The sequence below is a fragment of the Bufo gargarizans genome, chromosome 4 (genome assembly GCF_014858855.1).
Source record: "Bufo gargarizans isolate SCDJY-AF-19 chromosome 4, ASM1485885v1, whole genome shotgun sequence".
Taxonomy (NCBI): Eukaryota; Metazoa; Chordata; class Amphibia; order Anura; family Bufonidae; genus Bufo; species Bufo gargarizans.
This window is the reverse complement of record NC_058083.1, coordinates 514,076,182-514,093,449: the sequence shown is the minus strand read 5'-3', so window position 1 is coordinate 514,093,449 and position 17,268 is coordinate 514,076,182. Positions and strand designations below refer to the sequence as shown.

Here is a 17,268-nt window from a genome sequence, read left to right as displayed (position 1 = left end):
GATTAGGGACAGGTTTACAGTCAGGGAGGTTTTGTGGAGAACATTAGGCCATAGAAGCCCATACAATCTATGTGCAATAACGCTGTGTACAGAGGTGGAGATGCAGGTAAGTGTCATTAACCCCTTCACCACCAGATGTACAGCTTCACCACTGATGTACAGTTACCGCCTGGTCACGATTCACATCAGGAGGCGGATAAAGGGGTTCTCCGAGCACAGACCTCCTGGAGTATTGCCTCTACGGTGTACAGTGACTTATACCGCAGCCGTAATCTATGTGCTGTATGGCGGTATTATTGCTGTACGGTGACCATATTTTGGTTGGGGACAGGATGGTTTGCAGCACTGTGTACGTTGAGGACACGGGCAGCGCCGACTCCTGCGTCAGAGGTCCCGGGCGCGGTGAAGGTAAAGCGCATATTCACCGCTCCCTGGGGCCTCCTTGTCCGCTAATGCCGGGTTCACATCGTTTCAGTTTTCATTCTTTTGATCCGTCTGAAGAACAGAAAAATAAAGGGGAAAAAACAGATCCTGTATTTTGAGCATTTTTTATGCTCACTTACGCACATTTTGCATCCGTTTTAGAACTTTCTGTCTGAGATCCGTTATTTAATAAAAATAAAAAAATACTTTGTGCAGGACTTTTTTTTTTCCTTTTTATGAAAATGTAAATTAAGTAAATTTAAAAATCTTTTTTTTTTCCCAAAAAGAGGACATGTCCAGGAAAAGGAGGACGTATTTTGCGGAACGGAACAGCCGGCCCCTAATAGAACAGTCCTATCCTTGTCCATAATGTGGACAATAATTGGACATGTTCTATTTTTTTTGCGGAACGGAAATACAGAAACGGAATGCACGCGGAGTAACTTCCATTTTTTTGCAGACCCATTGAAATGAATGATTCTGTATACGGTCCGCAAAACAACCCCAGAGCGGACACGGAAAGAAAATACTGTGACGGACTGAGCTGGAGTTGGTTTCTTTATTTGTATTTAATGAATGAATTCAGTCACTGTATGTTTTTCCCACAGAAGAGAGAACAACGCCGGAGAGATGTCCCAGTCCTCTTCTACAGGATGGTTCAGAAGAACATCAAAACGTCCCACTGGATGATAAGGTCTCCTGAAAGGTTCCCTATGATCTGTAGAAGGCTGTACAGATTTTGTGTTCAGTCTTATTATACGGTCAGGTCCATAAATATTGGGACATCGACACAATTCTAACATTTTTGGCTCTATACACCACCACAATGGATTAGAAATGAAACAAACAAGATGTGCTTTACCTGCAGACTGTCAGCTTTAATTTGAGGGTATTTACATCAAAATCAGGTGAACGGTGTAGGAATTACAACAGTTTGCATATGTGCCTCCCACTTGTTAAGGGGCCAAAAGTAATGGGACAGAATAATAATCATAAATCAAACTTTTACTTTTTAATACTTGGTTGCAAATCCTTTGCAGTCAATTACAGCCTGAAGTCTGGAATGCATAGACCTCACCAGACGCTGGGTTCCATCCCTGGTGATGCTCTGCCAGGCCTCTACTGCAACTGTCTTCAGTTCCTGCTTGTTCTTGGGGCATTTTCCCTTCAGTTTTGTCTTCAGCAAGTGAAATGCTCAATCGGATTCAGTTCAGGTGATTGACTTGGCCATTGCATAACATTCCACTTCTTTCCCTTAAAAAACTCTTTGGTTGCTTTTGCAGTATGCTTTGGGTCATTGTCCATCTGCACTGTGAAGCGCCGTCCAATGAGTTCTGAAGCATTTGGCTGAATATGAGCAGATAATATTGTCCGAAACACTTCAGAATTCATCCTGCTGCTTTTGTCAGCAGTCGCATCATCAATAAATACAAGAGAACCAGTTCCATTGGCAGCTATACATGCCCACGCCATGACACTACCACCACCATGCTTCACTGATGAGGTGGTATGCTTAGGATCATGAGCAGTTCCTTTCCTTCTCCATACTCTTCTCTTCCCATCACTCTGGTACAAGTTGATCTTGGTCTCATCTGTCCATAGGATGTTGTTCCAGAACTGTGAAGGCTTTTTTAAATGTCGTTTGGCAAACTCTAATCTGGCCTTTCTGTTTTTGAGGCTCGCCAATAGTTTACATCTTGTGGTGAACCCTCTGTATTCACTCTGGTGAAGTCTTCTCTTGATTGTTGACTTTGCCACACATACACCTACCTCCTGGAAAGTGTTCTTGATCTGGCCAACTGTTGTGAAGGGTGTTTTCTTCACCAGGGAAATAATTATTCGGTCATCCACCACATTCCGTGGTCTCCCGGGTCTTTTGGTGTTGCTGAGCTCACCGGTGCGTTCCTTCTTTTAAGAATGATCCAAACAGTTGTTTTGGCCACGCCTAATGTTTTTTCTATCTCTCTGATGGGTTTGTTTTTTCAGCCTAATGATGGCTTGCTTCACTGATAGTGACAGCTCTTTGGATCTTATCTTGAGAGTTGACAGCAACAGATTCCAAATGCAAATTGCACACTTGAAATGAACTCGGGACCTTTTATCTGCTCATTGTAATTGGGATAATGAGGGAATAACACACACCTGGCAATGAAACAGCTGAGAAGCCAATTGTCCCATTACTTTTGGTCCCTTAACAAGTAAGAGGCACATATGCAAACTGTTGTAATTCCTGCACCGTTCACCTGTTTTGGATATAAATACCCTCAAATTAAAGTGGACAGTCTGCAGTTAAAGCACATCTTGTTCATTTCAAATCCATTGTGGTGGTGTATAGAGCCAAAAATGGTAGAATTGTGACGATGTCCCAATATTTATGGACCCAACTGTATGTGTTATCCTTGTATAATGAGAATGGTGGAGATGATAGAACTACAGCTGGCCACCTTTGACTACCTCTTTAATTAGTCTCTGCACAACTGACTGCTGAACCATGGGGGTCAAGAGACACTGGTGTGGATCGGGCAGAACCAAAGGCAGGGACAGGTCAGGTCAGAGTATATGCAGTCCTAAAAATGGTTTGATGTCCAGGCAACTCGTGGTCAGAACAGAGATCAGGTAAGGGTCAGGCAGCAAAGGGTCAAATCCAGAAGTCTGTACACAGAACATTCAGACAAGCTAATGGCACGCCTTTACATGAAACTAGTGTACTAGAACCTATTGCTCAGGCACCTGTCCATAGCTGGGAGAGATTAAGGTGCTCAAAACAAATATTGTAAAAGTCATGTGGAATGATTTAGGTGACCAGAAAATCCGGAATTAGTCTTACTGGTAATTCAGTTTCCATGAGATCACCACCACGGCACACAAGGAGATGGACCCCTGACCTCTGTAGGGGTAGGAACAGAGAAAGGTTTAAATCCTCCCACCCACCACCAACACCAGTGTTTCCAAAATTACAAAGAGTAAAAGGTAGTGGTTAACACATAGTGAGACAAAAGAAAATATAACCTAGAGAAGGTATTACATCATACCCACCAGAAAGTCCTTCTGAAAAAAACCAAAAATGGGAGGGAATAATGTGCCGTCGTGGTGATCTCATGGAAACTGAATTACCGGTAAGTCTAATTCTGGATTTCCATATCACCACGACGGCACACAAGGAGATATACAAAATTATATATTAAGTGGGGGCGACTGCCTGAAGGACTTTACGTCCAAATGACAAGTCTGAAGTTTTGGAAAAATCTAGTCTATAGTGCTTTATGAATGTATGTACACTAGACCATGTAGTAGCCCTGCAAATGTCTTCCAAGGATGCTCCTGCTTTCTCGGCCTGAGAAGAGGACATTGCCCGGGTTGAATGAGCTTTCAAGTTGTCAGGACAGGGGAGATCCTGAATCTCATAGCAAAGGGAAATAGTGTTCCTAATCCACCTGGCTATAGAAGATTTAGAGACATTTTTTGTCCCTTGTTTCTCCCTGAAAATTGAACTAGAAGGCTATCGGACTTTCTGAAACCTTTGGTAGCCTCGATATAATTAAAAACTGTACGCCTGACGTCCAGGGAATGAAAAACAGATTTTGTGCTGTTTGAAGGGTTATTACAAAAAGATGGTAAAATGATCTCCAGGTCACGATGAGAGTCTAGAATCCCCTATAGGAAACCTATTTTTCCATTTCGTCCACCATGACGGCTTAACCATGAGATTGACCCCTAACCTCTGTAGGGGCAGGAACACAGTTTAAAGGCCACCACCCACTCACCCTCAGTGTTTCTTGTCCCTTGGGGCACCTCACAGAGAGACCTCCTGTAAGAGTTGAAGATTTTTTTTATCCTTTTTTCCTCTGCCCTCCTGTGGTTTATTCTAAAGCTGGGCAGAGGAGGACACTCTGGAAGTAGATCTCGTTCCTGTACAGCGGGGGCCTGTTATCTCTCCACATGCGCATGGTCCTCCTTCCCTTTCTCTGTGGAATCTGACCGCGCACTACAGAACACAATGCACGCCGACATCAGCGCGAAGCCGCAGCGCTGTGCTCTGTTCTCGGCCTGCAGGGGGGGCGGAGCTTGGAACCCACATGCGCACACTGATGACGGCACCCGCTGTAAAAGCAGCAGATTCAAACGACACCACTGCTTCCAGAGTGTTGTCAGCTCCCGATGCCCCTGCAGGCCAGATGGATCCTACAGACCCCCCCCTTCGGCTACTCCAACCGTGAGTTCCCCTCTGGAGAGAATATGTATCACTCTGAGATGCTTAATGTGTATGGTCTCCTAATACCTGGTTGCTCCTCTTATAGGAAGTGAAAGAGCCCAGAATTAAATCCAAAGTCTCTAGATGTGCAACTTGTACCAAGAGACTTCCTGAAAACCATAACAAGAAGCTCTGTCAATCTTGCATTAATGAGCTTGTAAAGGAAGAGCAACCATCGATCCTTATGGAAGTTAAATCTATGAACCAGAACAAGATAAAATCCTCCCTGGCCTACCTCAAATCCTTTCCTCCTGCTCCACCTGCGAAAAGGTCTGAGATGTCTGTTCCATCCTCCTCTGACACAGAGGACATGAACGAGGAGACTTCCACCTCTAGACATTGATATTCTATCAGGGGGAGAAATTGCGGAAGATAGAAGAAAAATATTTTTTCTCTTCTGAGGATATGGAGGAATTATTGGGAGCTGTAAGAATTACCATGGGCATTGAGGACATACAAAAGCCCCGGTCAGTCCAGGATGAGATGCTTGGAGGACTTAGAACAAAGAAATCCAAAGTGTTCACAGTAAATGAAAATATTAAAGAGATGATTCTGGATGAGTGGACAGATCCAGAAAGGAGATTAGGTGTCTCTAGGGAGTTTAGGAACAGTTGTTTGATCAAGCTGAAGTAAAGATCTTTAATAAAACACCAAAGATTGATGTCCAGGTAGCAAAAGTTGTCAAAAAGACCTCCCTTCCTTTTTAGGAGTCCTCTCAACTACAGGATCCAATGAAAAGGAAAGCTGATGCTCTACTGAAAAAATCCTGGTAAGCATCCATGTTTGGAATAAAAACAAACATAGCGGCAACATCAGTGGCTAGATCCATGTATTTTTGGATCAGCAAATTAGAAAACCATATTAAAAACAGGACTCCTAGAGAGGAAATCCTAAACTCTATTCCCCTTTTCAGGTCAGCCACAGCGTTCTTGGCGGATGCCTCAGCTGAATCCGATGCGGCTCTCTAATTCAGCGAGAAGAGCATTGTGGATGAAGTCTTGAGGGGGGGGGGGGGATAGAACATCTAAAGCTAAGTTATACTCTATTGCTTTTTCTAGAGAATACGTGTTCGGTCCGGTCTTAGACTCTATTCTCGAAAAAGCAGCTGATAAAAAGAAAGGGTTCCCTGAAGAGAGTAAAAAGAAGCCCTTTCGTGCCTTTGACCCTCAGTCTAGATCCTACAGCAACAAAGGGAAATCGGGGAGGGGGAGCTATCAAAAAAGGGAGAAGGGCAGGGGTTTTCTCCTTAATCCCCCAAATAAATAATCCCATAAACAATGACGCCAAGGTTGGGGGAAGGTTGAGAAGTTTTCTATCCCAGTGGAAATCCATGACCCGGAACCCATGGGCCTTGAACATCATAGAAAACGGATACAGGATAGAATTCTCCTCAACTCCTCCAAAGAAATTCCAGATAACCTCACACAGCCAGAGTGTGTTAGGAAAAATTTATCAGGGAGTCTTAGATTTAATAGAATCAAAAGTGGTAACAGACGTCCCCGAACGAAAAGGGAAAAGGTTATTATTCAAACCTTTTTTTTTAGTCCAAAAACCAGATGGGTCTTTCCGTACCATTATAAATCTAAAATGGGTTATACAAAGCCATTACCTACAGAAAATTCAAAATGGAGTCTGTCTCTTCTATTATCCCTTTTAATCAAGAAAGGAGCCTTCATGATGTCCATAGATCTAAAGGACACCTATTACCACGTCCCCATACACAAACATTCTCAAAAATACCTCAGATTTGCATTGATAGACAACGCAGGTATGGTAAATCATTTTCAGTTCACTGCTCTACCCTTCGGGATATCTTCCGCCCCAAGGGTGTTCACAAAATTGGTGGTGGAAATGATCTACCCTTTTAGGACAGAGGGATTAAAAATATTTCCATACCTAGACGACTTGCTTATTATAGGCAACTCAGAACTAGAAACATCCAGTCAAATGGATTACCTGATTCACAAGTTCACAGATTTGGGATGGTTAATAAATCGGAAAAACTCTTGTCTAGCACCATCTACTCAAATGAAATTCCTAGGGGTGATGCTAAATTCTATTACCCAGATGTCATCTCTACCACAAGAATAGTTGGTATCCTTCAAGGGAAAGATAAAGAGTTTCCAATCCCAAAATCGGAGTGCCATGAGCCTTCTGGGAATGATGACCTTGTGCATCACTGCAGTGGCATGGTGCCAGGCCCATACCAGGATAACGCAATCCTGGATATTAGGAAAGTGGGACAGAAAACAGTCTTCCCTAGAGAAAAAGATAACCATCCCCCCGTAAAATCTGATTTAAACTGAAGAATCTGTTGAGGGGCGTAACCTGGTTGAGAAATTCAGAAGCCCAGATCATGACAGATGCAAGCGGTATGGGATGGGGAGCAAAGGTAGCCTCCTCATACTACCAGGGCAGGTGGTCAAACAAAATCAAACAAAGATCATCAAACTACCGAGAGTTGAGAGCTGTCTGGGAGACTCACTAAAAGTTTCCCAATAACTATTGTCAGGAAAACATCTAAAAATTTTCTCCGACAATGTAACAGCTGTGGCCTACCTAAAACACCAGAGGGGCACAAGATCTACAATCCTAAAGGGTCTGGCGGAAAGAATATTCTTTTGGGCAGAAAGAAATGTACTTTCAGTCACAGCAATCTATCTGAAAGGTTCAGAAAACATACCTAATCCAGCAGTTAGGTAGGAAAAGTCTCTTAGGGTTAGTAAATACAAAACTAAGTCCAGCAAACCATATAACCCATTAAAAGTCATATACTTTAATTTCGATGAGGATGTACTGTGTACCTAGTTGGCTGTAACAGCAGCACTAGGGTTGTATACACAGTTCACCAACAGGCCCTATATCAATATGGTAGTTATATGTGGTGGTGTTTTGTTTTCTGTATCTGTCCACTTCTAAGCACCAATTAAATTACCTCCCCACCCTCTAGGACCACCGTGTTAGGGTTGCGAGCGGTTCAGATTAGCCCAGGTTCGAGGACAGGGAATCCCCACCATTAGGGGTCATCCCTAGGCTGAGCATCAGACCAGGGAGAGACAACAGTGACAGTTTTCCCTTTATCCCCTGGTATGTCTAGAGGTGCTTATTGTGGTAATATATCTGAGTGGACCCTCAGTTATTATTGTCCTAATTGTCTATTTATCCATTTATTTTAAGGATTGAAATTAAAGTATATGACTTTTAATGGGTTATATGGTTTGCTGGACTTAGTTCAGAAAACATAGGCGCCGACTCCCTTTAGACCCAGGGGAGTGGTCCCTAAATCAAGAAATTTGTCTGAGCATTTCCAAAAGATGGTGAGTCCCTCAAATAGACCTATTTGCGTAAAAAAACAATGCGAAAGTGGGGCGTTTTTTGTTCTCTAAACCCCAGAGAAGAGCCACGGGCAGTCAACGCCTTTTCAGTCCCTGGGCCCTAATCCCTCGAGTACTGCAGAAAATAATAACCGATCCTGTAACAGTAATACTGGTGGTTCCCTATTGGCCGAAGAGAAATTGGTTCCCCGTCCTAAAGGAATTAGCTCTGGAAGAGCCATGGAAAATACCTCTCCAGAAGGACATTCTATCACAGGGTCCTATCCTTCACCAAGATCCCAGCCTGTTCAAATTATCAGCATGGATCCTGAACACGAGATCTTACAGAAAAGGTTTATTAATAAACTAAAATCCAGCAGGAAAAAAGTTACTCCTGCAATCTATCTGAAAATCTGGAGAAAATACTGCAGTTGGCTGGCACAAGATTCACCAATAAATTCTACCCCAAGTATCGAAGATTTTAGATTTTCTCCAGATGGGACTGGATATGGGCTTCAGACCCAGTACACTAATGTGTCATGCCCTGCTCAGGCTATGTGCGGAGGTCTGCCAGGTTAGCAGCACGTGTGTAGCCTTTTTGTTTTGGAATTTAGCTATATCCGCCTCCTTTCAGGTGCACTGGGTGGGGTCGTTAGTTTGAGTTTAAATTACGTCCAGTCCCAGTGTCCTGTGCGGGTTATAGCTTCTGAGGAAGGAAGGAAGGATTTGCTGTTCCTGCTCAGTAAAGATAAGTTGGTTTTGTTTTCTTGTGGTTGTCTGTCTAGGCTGTTAGCGAGACGCCTGCCCCCTCCAGGTCCTGAGGGAGCAGGCTGCCTCTTTCCCCCTTTCACCATCTTAGGGATTCTAGGGAATTTTCAGCCTAGGCACGAGGACACGTTTTCTTCCAGGGAGAGCTGGTAGGGATTTGTCAGGAGGTGACCTCTATCCCCAGCTTCTTGCCTAGACACTTTGTTTGTTTATATCCTGTGACACTATAACCCACCAATACTTTGACTGCAATTTCTCAGCTGTTTTGAGATGGAGTCAATTGATGCGCTAGTTGATCGCATGCAGGGATTATCCCTAGAGGTTGCGGATCTGCATAATTTGGTCACACGGTGTCAGAATGCTCTGGCATCAGGTGCAATAGGAGGAAGTCAAATTTATGGGGAGCCTAAAGTAGCTCTCCCTGATAGATTTGCAGGGGTGTGGATTACTTTATCCGCTTTAAAGAGTCATGCAAGTTGTATTTTCGGCTGCGTCCATCTTCGTCTGGTGATGAGAGTCAGAGGGTAGGGATAATCATTTCCCTGCTTAAATGGGACGCGCAATCCTGGGCTTACTGGGTTGAGTTTAGGAGATGGGCAACCGAGTGAGAGTGGAATGACCCTGCGTTATGTAGTCAGTTTTGTCAGGGGTTATCTGAGAGATTGAAAGATGCCCTAGCTTTTCATGAGTACCCGGATACATTGGAGAATGCTATGTCTTTGGCAGTACGGTTAGATAGACGTATTAGAGAGAGGTGTAAGGTTCCCTCCGCGCAAGGGATCCCTTCTGTGAGTGGTTTCGTCTCCCCAGGGTGATATGACATGTAACTCTGGGGTAGGGGTGGAACCCATGCAGTTGGGTCAGCTATCTATCCGTTCTGGTAGTAGGAACTTTAGGAGGTTGCATAAACTGTTATTACTGTGGAAAAAGTGGTCATTTTATTTTTGCTTGTTCTTTTGTTAAACCGCATGTTGATGAGAAAGAATCACAAAGAGGTTTACAAAAAAAAAAAAAAAAAAAACATCTCTGACTCTTGGTAGTGTAAATGGGGTGGTGGAGCAAGCGGGTATGCAAGCTCCCTGTAATACTTGTTTTCTCCTTCCAGCTATGGTGGCGCTAGACTGAAGACATTTTTTTGTTGAAGTATTCATTGACTGTGGTGCTGGGGTAAACCTTTATTGATTTTCTTTTTCTTCAAAATCTGGGTCTAAGTACTTGCACTTTAGAAAGGGAGATTCCGGTTTTCGCAATAGATTCTTCCCCTCTTTCTCAAAGGAGTCTCGCTCATATTGCTCTTCTGTTAAGGGTGGGTGATTCACATGTTGAGATCATGTCTTGTTTTGTCATGAAGGACTTGCCCGCTCCTATGACAAAACATAACCCAATTATAGATTGGCAAGCAAGACAGATCATTGGTTGGAGTGAATTTTGTTCGGACAATTGTCTTGGCAAATCTATCTCTGGTGTGTCTACTACGGCTTTACCTCAGTATCTCTCAGATTTTGCGGATGTCTTTTCGGAGGGTGGGGCTCGGGAATTGCCCCCTCATCGTGACTATGATTGTCCAGTTAATCTCATCCCAGGGGCTAAGTTGCCAAAGTCTCGGCTTTACAATCTTTCTCAACCTGAAAGAGAGGTCATGCGGAAGTATATTGCTGAGAGTTTGGCAAAAGGTCATATTAGGCCATTTAAGTCTCCGGTGGCAGTGAGTTTATTCTTTGTAAAGAAAAAGGATGGATCACTGAGACCATGTTTGGATTTCCGGGAATTGAACCGTAATACGGTCCGTGATCCGTATCCCCTTCCTTTGATCTCCGATCTTTTTGATCAGATTGCTGGAGCCAAGGTGTTCTCCAAGTTGGATTTAAGAGGGGCCTACAATCTGATCAGAATAAAGGAAGGTGTCTAAACCTGCCAATAGGTGTTCTACTGAATCGCCAATTAAGAGAAAATTGTCTAAGTATGGGACGAAGATTAGTACCCTTTTCCTCAAATATGCCACCATCTCGACTACGAGTTTGGTGAAAATCCTAGGTGCGGAGGAAATTCCAAATGGAAAAGCCGTGAATTGATAATGATGTATAAACCCTCTGTGGTCTCTGATGGCGAACTGCAGGGATTTTTTGGAAGTGTCATGAATTGGGACATGGTAATAGGCGTCTTTTAGGTCCACCGTGCACATTAAGGCGTCTTTTCCTATTAAGGATATTATGGACCCCAAGGACTCCATCCTGAATTTTCGGTAAGATATGAATTTGTTCTGGGATTTTAGATTTATTATGGTTTGGAACGAGCCCTCTTTCTTTTTTACTAGGAATAGATTGGAGTAAAAACCTCTTCCTTGCTCTTGAAACGGGACTTTGACTACCACTTCTATTTTTAAAAGGTCTTGCACTCCCTGACAGATCTTGTTTTGAGCAGTTAGAGACCTGAGGCTGGATACAATTAACTTGTTTGGGGGGACTGAATAAAATTCTATCCTGTAACCTGATTTTACTACCTCCCGGGTCCAGGGGTTCGGAGAGATCAGTTCCCAAAATGTAAGAAGATTCTTCAGTCTACCCCCTACCATGGCGTCATTGTTCATCGCTGGGTTTGTTCTAGGGGTTAAGGAGAAAACCCCTTCCTCTGCCCCCTTTGGTGTAGCTCCAGCGTCCTGATTTTCCCTTTCCTCTATATGATCTGTCCTGGCCTGAGGAAGAACGAAAGGGATATTTTTTTCCTATACGGTCTGTCTTCAGGAAAACCTTTTTTCTTGTCTGAAGCATTCTCCAAGATATTATCTAGCATGGGCCCAAAAACATATTCCCCAGAAAAAAGAATGGAGAACAGCTTTATCTTTGAAGTTTTGTCTCCTGACCAAGACTTCATCCAAAGGGCTCTGCGAACCGCGTTGGAGAGGCCCACGTCTTTGGCTTAGAATCTTACTGACTCAGCAGAGGCATCCGCCAGGAAAGCCGTGGCTGATTTCAGCAAGGGGATAGAGTTTAGAATCTCCTCTCTAGGGGTCTTATCCCTGATGTGTTTTTCAAGTTCAGTCAGCCAAATGAACATAGATCTAGCAACGGATGTTGCGGCGATATTTGATTTAAGGTGTCACTCCCTGCGTTGTGGGTGTTCTGAGGAGATCTGTCAGAGTTGCTGCACGTGACTCGATCTGACAGTTTGTTTTGTTGTGGGTTTGAGCTGAATCGCACCTCCTCCCAGGTGTTGCTCTTTAGGTAATTGGTGAGGCTATTTATTCCTCCCTCTCCCTATAGCTTTTGCGGTCTATAGTTCTGCCTTGTGAGCGCTGGATGTTTGGTGGATCGTCTGCTCCAACACATCTTCAGATAAGTCCTTTTCCCTTGTTCCTTCTGTGTCTGTTTTGACTAGGCCTCTAGGGTGACGCTAGCTCCTTTAGTTGTTGAAGGAGCTGGGTGTCTCTTTCCCTTTTCCCTACAGCTGAGGGTTTGGTTCAATGTATCATAGTCTTAGGTATGTGGGCATGTGCATATCTACCATCGAGGTATGCACATGGGCATAGCAGCTTAGGGAAAGTGTTTTAGGGATTGCTAGGAGGTGACCCCTTTGTTGCCTAGCATTTGGGGCCTAGTCAGTTGTTTTGTTTGCCTTGCCGTGTCCTGTGTCCTTCCCTTATCTTACCTACCGTGACATAAGGTTAAACATCGCCGCTTCCCATGATTTTCGTAACAGACTGTCCGCTTTTCTCTCCATGGGATGCGTCTTCGAAGGGCAATGATGTCTTCTTATTAACTTTTGCCACCTGCACGTCTATTTTAGGGATCTCATCGTATATTTTAGATTCAGCCAGATCAAATAATAGACTGTTTTTAAAAGCCTTGTACACCCCCAGGCGTTTTTCAGGGTCAGACCATTCCTCTAAAATCATGTCTTTTATGTTCTCATTAATGGGGAATACCCGTTTTTTGTTTTGTTTTTTTTAACCCTTAGACCCCCCAAACATTTCCTTCTGGATGGAATGGGTTTTCTGCACCTCTTCCACCCCCATAGTGACCCTCACCGCTTTTAACAGATCCGGCATTTCAACCACAGCAAAATAAAATTTCCTATCGCCTTCAGAAAATTCCGTCTCTGAAGCAAAATTCTCTTCATCCCAATGCCTGAAGGAGGAGGCATCCTCCCCCCAAGTCCTCGGAATCCGAGGATGAGGGTGATCTTAATTTTTGTCGCTTAAGCGGTCCCCTAGGAGTGGTGGACAATTGAGATAAGGAGGATTTAACTTCTTTCTGTATCATAGCCCTACATTCGTCCACAATTACAATTTACAAGTTACAATACTTGTAATACAGTCTTTGTATAATTTTTTAAGGTGGTTATCCGGTAGCTGTTTGAAACATGAAATAGATTTTAATAGCTTCTTTGGTTTCTTCTGCGCCTCCTTGGAATATATATATATATATATATATATATATATATATATATATTGATATAGTTAACCCAGATAAAAACACCCTTATGTTTGGGAAAAAAAGGGAGAGGGGGATCAAAATGACTCCCTGACCTTCAAAGGTGCGTCCCAAACCTAGTGAGCGAAATAACAATTTCTCCCCACAGGGGAACTTAAAGAGGGCGGCGCAGGAGCATCCGGCTCCCGTGGTGAACGCGGCTCTGGTCCTGACATGTTGCCACGATGAATCCAGTGTGGCTCCTCTGCTTTATGCCGGCCAGGACGCCGGACGTTGCCCAGTCACTTCCTGCGTCCGCCTGCAGTGACGTCTTCTTCAAAGCACCGACGCGCCGGGTGCGCAAACCCGGCTTAACCCTCCAGGGGCAAGGCAGGAGACGTCGCTCCGGATCAACCGGAACGAGCCCTCCCGATACCGCACACCATACTGGATGAGGGGGGGGGGGTAAGATTCCTATTTTCATTTCCCTGCACATAGGAAGACCTTCCTCCGCCCTGTCCTCTGTAGGGACAGGACACACTGGTGTTGGTGGTGGGAGGGGGGGATTTAAACCTTTCTCTGTTCCTGCCCCTACAGAGTTCAATCTCCTTGTGTGCCGTCGTGATGATTTGGAAATATCATTAATATTATGATAACCAGTGATGAAATGACAGCAGTCATCTGATTTGGTGGAAGTCTGTGCTAAAGCTCCTCTCCTTTCTGCTGGTGGCCATGCCTGCTGTCTGGCTCCCCTACTCCATAACTTCAGGACACAAATGGCCTGGTCCCATCGGCATCCCTCTCTCCCTGCACAGTTGTCCCGGTTGCTGGAATAATGCTGTCCTCCCACACAAGTTGAGGCCTGCACCCTGCTGATAACTGCGCTTACTGGCCAAAGATCATGTACACACACTCTTTCTGGCTCTTAGCCCTTTCAGTAGCAAGCCACTTTTTACCTTAAATCCCAGGCCAATTTTTGCAAATCTGACATGCGTCACTTTGTGCTAATAACTTTGGAATGCATTTACTTATCCAAACCGTTCTGAGATTGTTTTTTTCGTGACACATTGTACTTCATGGCAGTAATAAATTTGAGTCAATATATTACACCTTTTGGTTATGAAAAAATCACAAATTTACAAAACATTTGGAAAAATTCACAATTCTCTAAATTTGAATTTCTTTACTTTTAAGACCGATAGTAATACCTCATAAAATAGTTATCAATCAACATTCCCCATATGTCCACTCAGAGGCGGCTCTTCCATTAGGCCACTTAGGCTGCCGCCTAATGCCTCGCGCTGGTGGGAGCGTCCTTAGGTCAAAACATTCCAGGCTTGAGCCAGTGCCCCGAATGCTATTCCCCACCCCTCTTGTACTTGTCTGCTTATCTGCTAGGCTGCTGCAGCGAGCATCGGACGTCACTGGGCCCGGCGCATGCCCAGTGACGACGATGAAGCTCCTGCCCTCAGTCTCCAGCAAATCGCACTGGCGCAGCCCTCAGTGGGTACTGCGTCTGCGCGAGACTTCACTCGGCCGTCAGGGAGGGGGAGGAGAGGGATGAGACGCTGTGGGCCGTTAGGGATTCAGGAGGAAGGCGTTTTGGGCACTGCAGGGGGGTGTTACTGGGCACACAAAGTTGAACATAACGCCCGTCTGGGCACCTTCAGGATTAATTAGCATAATTATAAAAGTCGTTTTTCAGCAAAACTACTGGACGGATTACAGTATAGAACAGCAAAGCCGATTCAAGGTAATCTGTGGAGCATGACTGGTTTAAAATCTGAATTTGTGTTAGTAGAGGTGACAGAATCCCTTTAATGTCATTTTCCCCAAATAAAGTAAAAAAAATTGAAAAAATAAATAAAAAGTTGACATATTGGGTATCGCCGCATCCGTATCGACCGGCTCTATAAACATATCACATGACCTAACCCCTCAGATGAACACCATAAAAAATAAAAACTGTGTTAAATCTTTTTTTTTTTTGTCACCTTACATCACAAAAAGTACAACAGCAAGCGATCAAAAAGGCGTATGCACACCAAAATAGTACCAATCTAACCGTCGCCTCATCCCACAAAAAATGAGCCTGTACCTGAGACAATCGCCCAAAAAATAAAAAAAACTATGGCTCAGAATATGGAGACAGTAAAACATAATTTTCTTTTTTGTTTTATAAAAGCTGTTATTGTGTAAAACTTAAAGGGAACCTGTCACCAGTTTTATGGTGTCCTAACTAAGTGTAACATAAATAAGTGACTGATTCGCTTATCAAAATGCTGGGTCACTTTCTTTAATTGACCCAGTCAATCTGCCAACATCTTGTATTGAAAAGCTCCAGCTGATAATGATGAGTCATGAATATTCATGAGCTCCTGACTCTCCCCGCCCACCTGCTGCTGAGTGACAGTTTGTTGCCATAGGAATCAGCAGCAGGTGGGCAGGGGAGTGGCTAAAGCTCTGAATTAAATAAACGCTGGACTCAATGACATCACGCCGGACTCGAATCAGCTCATTAGCATGCGGCATGTGGCATCTTTGTGTGTATATTATGAGGTAACCATCTGTCACACCAGTAAGTGAATACATCTAAGGTACCTTTTTAGTAGTTAATGATTGTATATAATTAGTTAGATTATAATCAAATATCCACATGACAGGTTCCCTTTAAGTAAATTAAAAAAAGGATACATATTTGGTATCGCCGTGTTCGTAATAACATGCTCTATAAAAATATCACATGACCTAACCCCTCAGGTGAACACCGTAAAAAAAAAAAAAAGTGTAAAAAAAGCTATTTTTGTCACCTAACATCACAAAAAGTGTAATAGCAAGTGATCAAAAAGTCATATGCACCCCAAAATAGTGCCAAATCATTGTGTAAACCTTACATAAAAAAAAAAATATTGTATACATATTAGGTATCGCCGCGTCCGTGACAACCTGGTATATAAAAATACCACATGCTCTAACCTGTCAGATGAATGTTGTAAATAACAAAAAATAAAAACTGTGCCAAAACAGCTATTTCTTGTTACCTTGCCTCACAAAAAGTGTAATATAGAGCAACAAAAAATCATATGTACCCTAAACTAGTACCAACAAAACTGCCACCCTATCCCGTAGTTTCTAAAATGGGGTAACTTTTTGGAGTTTCTACTCTAGGGGTGCATCAGGGGTGCTTCAAATGGGACATGGTGTCAAAAAACTGCTCCTCACCGCCCGCACTCTGTAATCCTCCTCTTCAGTCTGCTGTGTGTGGCGCACGCACAGTGTGAGGTCACAATGCGCCCTCACATGTGCGCAGCCTTCACAGCAGAGCGTCGAGGACCAGGAAGAGGTGAGTATAGCGCTTTCTCAGCTTCCCGGCATAATGGAAGTGCTTGATTAGTATTCGCCCCATAAGACGCAGGGGCATTGCATCTTATGGGGAGAAAAATACGGTAAGTGGTGCGGTGCACGAACACAGGGCTGAGTCCTAGGATAAACGCGTTGTCTGTGCAGTCTGCTCAGCACTTGGAGGATAAGCATAGATATCTTTATTTCATCTCATGACGTAAACAAGTTAAAAACATAGGGGGTCATTTATTAAGACCAGCCTTTTGCTGCACACATGACATTATGGGTAGCCCATTAGAGACAGTAGTAGGGTGTAGGAATGGTAATACCAGCGATGCTAGGACGCACTTTCCTCCGGTCGCTGGGTGATGACTTCAGATGCTAAGACTCGAGCGGGGTCATGTGTCTCGACATCATGTCCGGCGTTACAGGTCTATGTCCATGCCGGGAGATAAAAAAAGGGCGCAGGACCTGTGTAAGATGGCGCCCGACAAGTCTCACCCAACGTTCCTGGGATTTGCAGTATCCATGTGGACAGGGTTGGTGAACCATGAGTGCCCCTACCACGTGAAGGCACAGGGAGCCCCCCAATATCCAGGGTGAAGTGAGTAGCCTGTCTCAGACCCTCTTATGTATTTTATTTCCCTGTAGTGGCTGACCCTTCTCTTCCTTGTATGTTTCAGGGAGGAAAGGGAGTCATCCTCCATCATTAAATTTAAAATTGGGAAATGTGGTTTATCTGCTAAAAGATGACCATCAT

General features: G+C 43.9%; 1 protein-coding gene across 1 annotated transcript in view; it reads left to right on the top strand.

The window, feature by feature from the left end:
• The window catches only part of LOC122935525 (oocyte zinc finger protein XlCOF7.1-like), a 46,948-nt gene that overhangs the window by 178 nt on the left and 29,502 nt on the right, over window positions 1-17,268 (top strand). The window contains exon 2 of the mRNA XM_044291294.1: window positions 1,032-1,117. The gene's annotated coding sequence lies outside the window, so the exon portion shown is untranslated. The remainder of the gene's footprint in view (window positions 1-1,031; window positions 1,118-17,268) is intronic.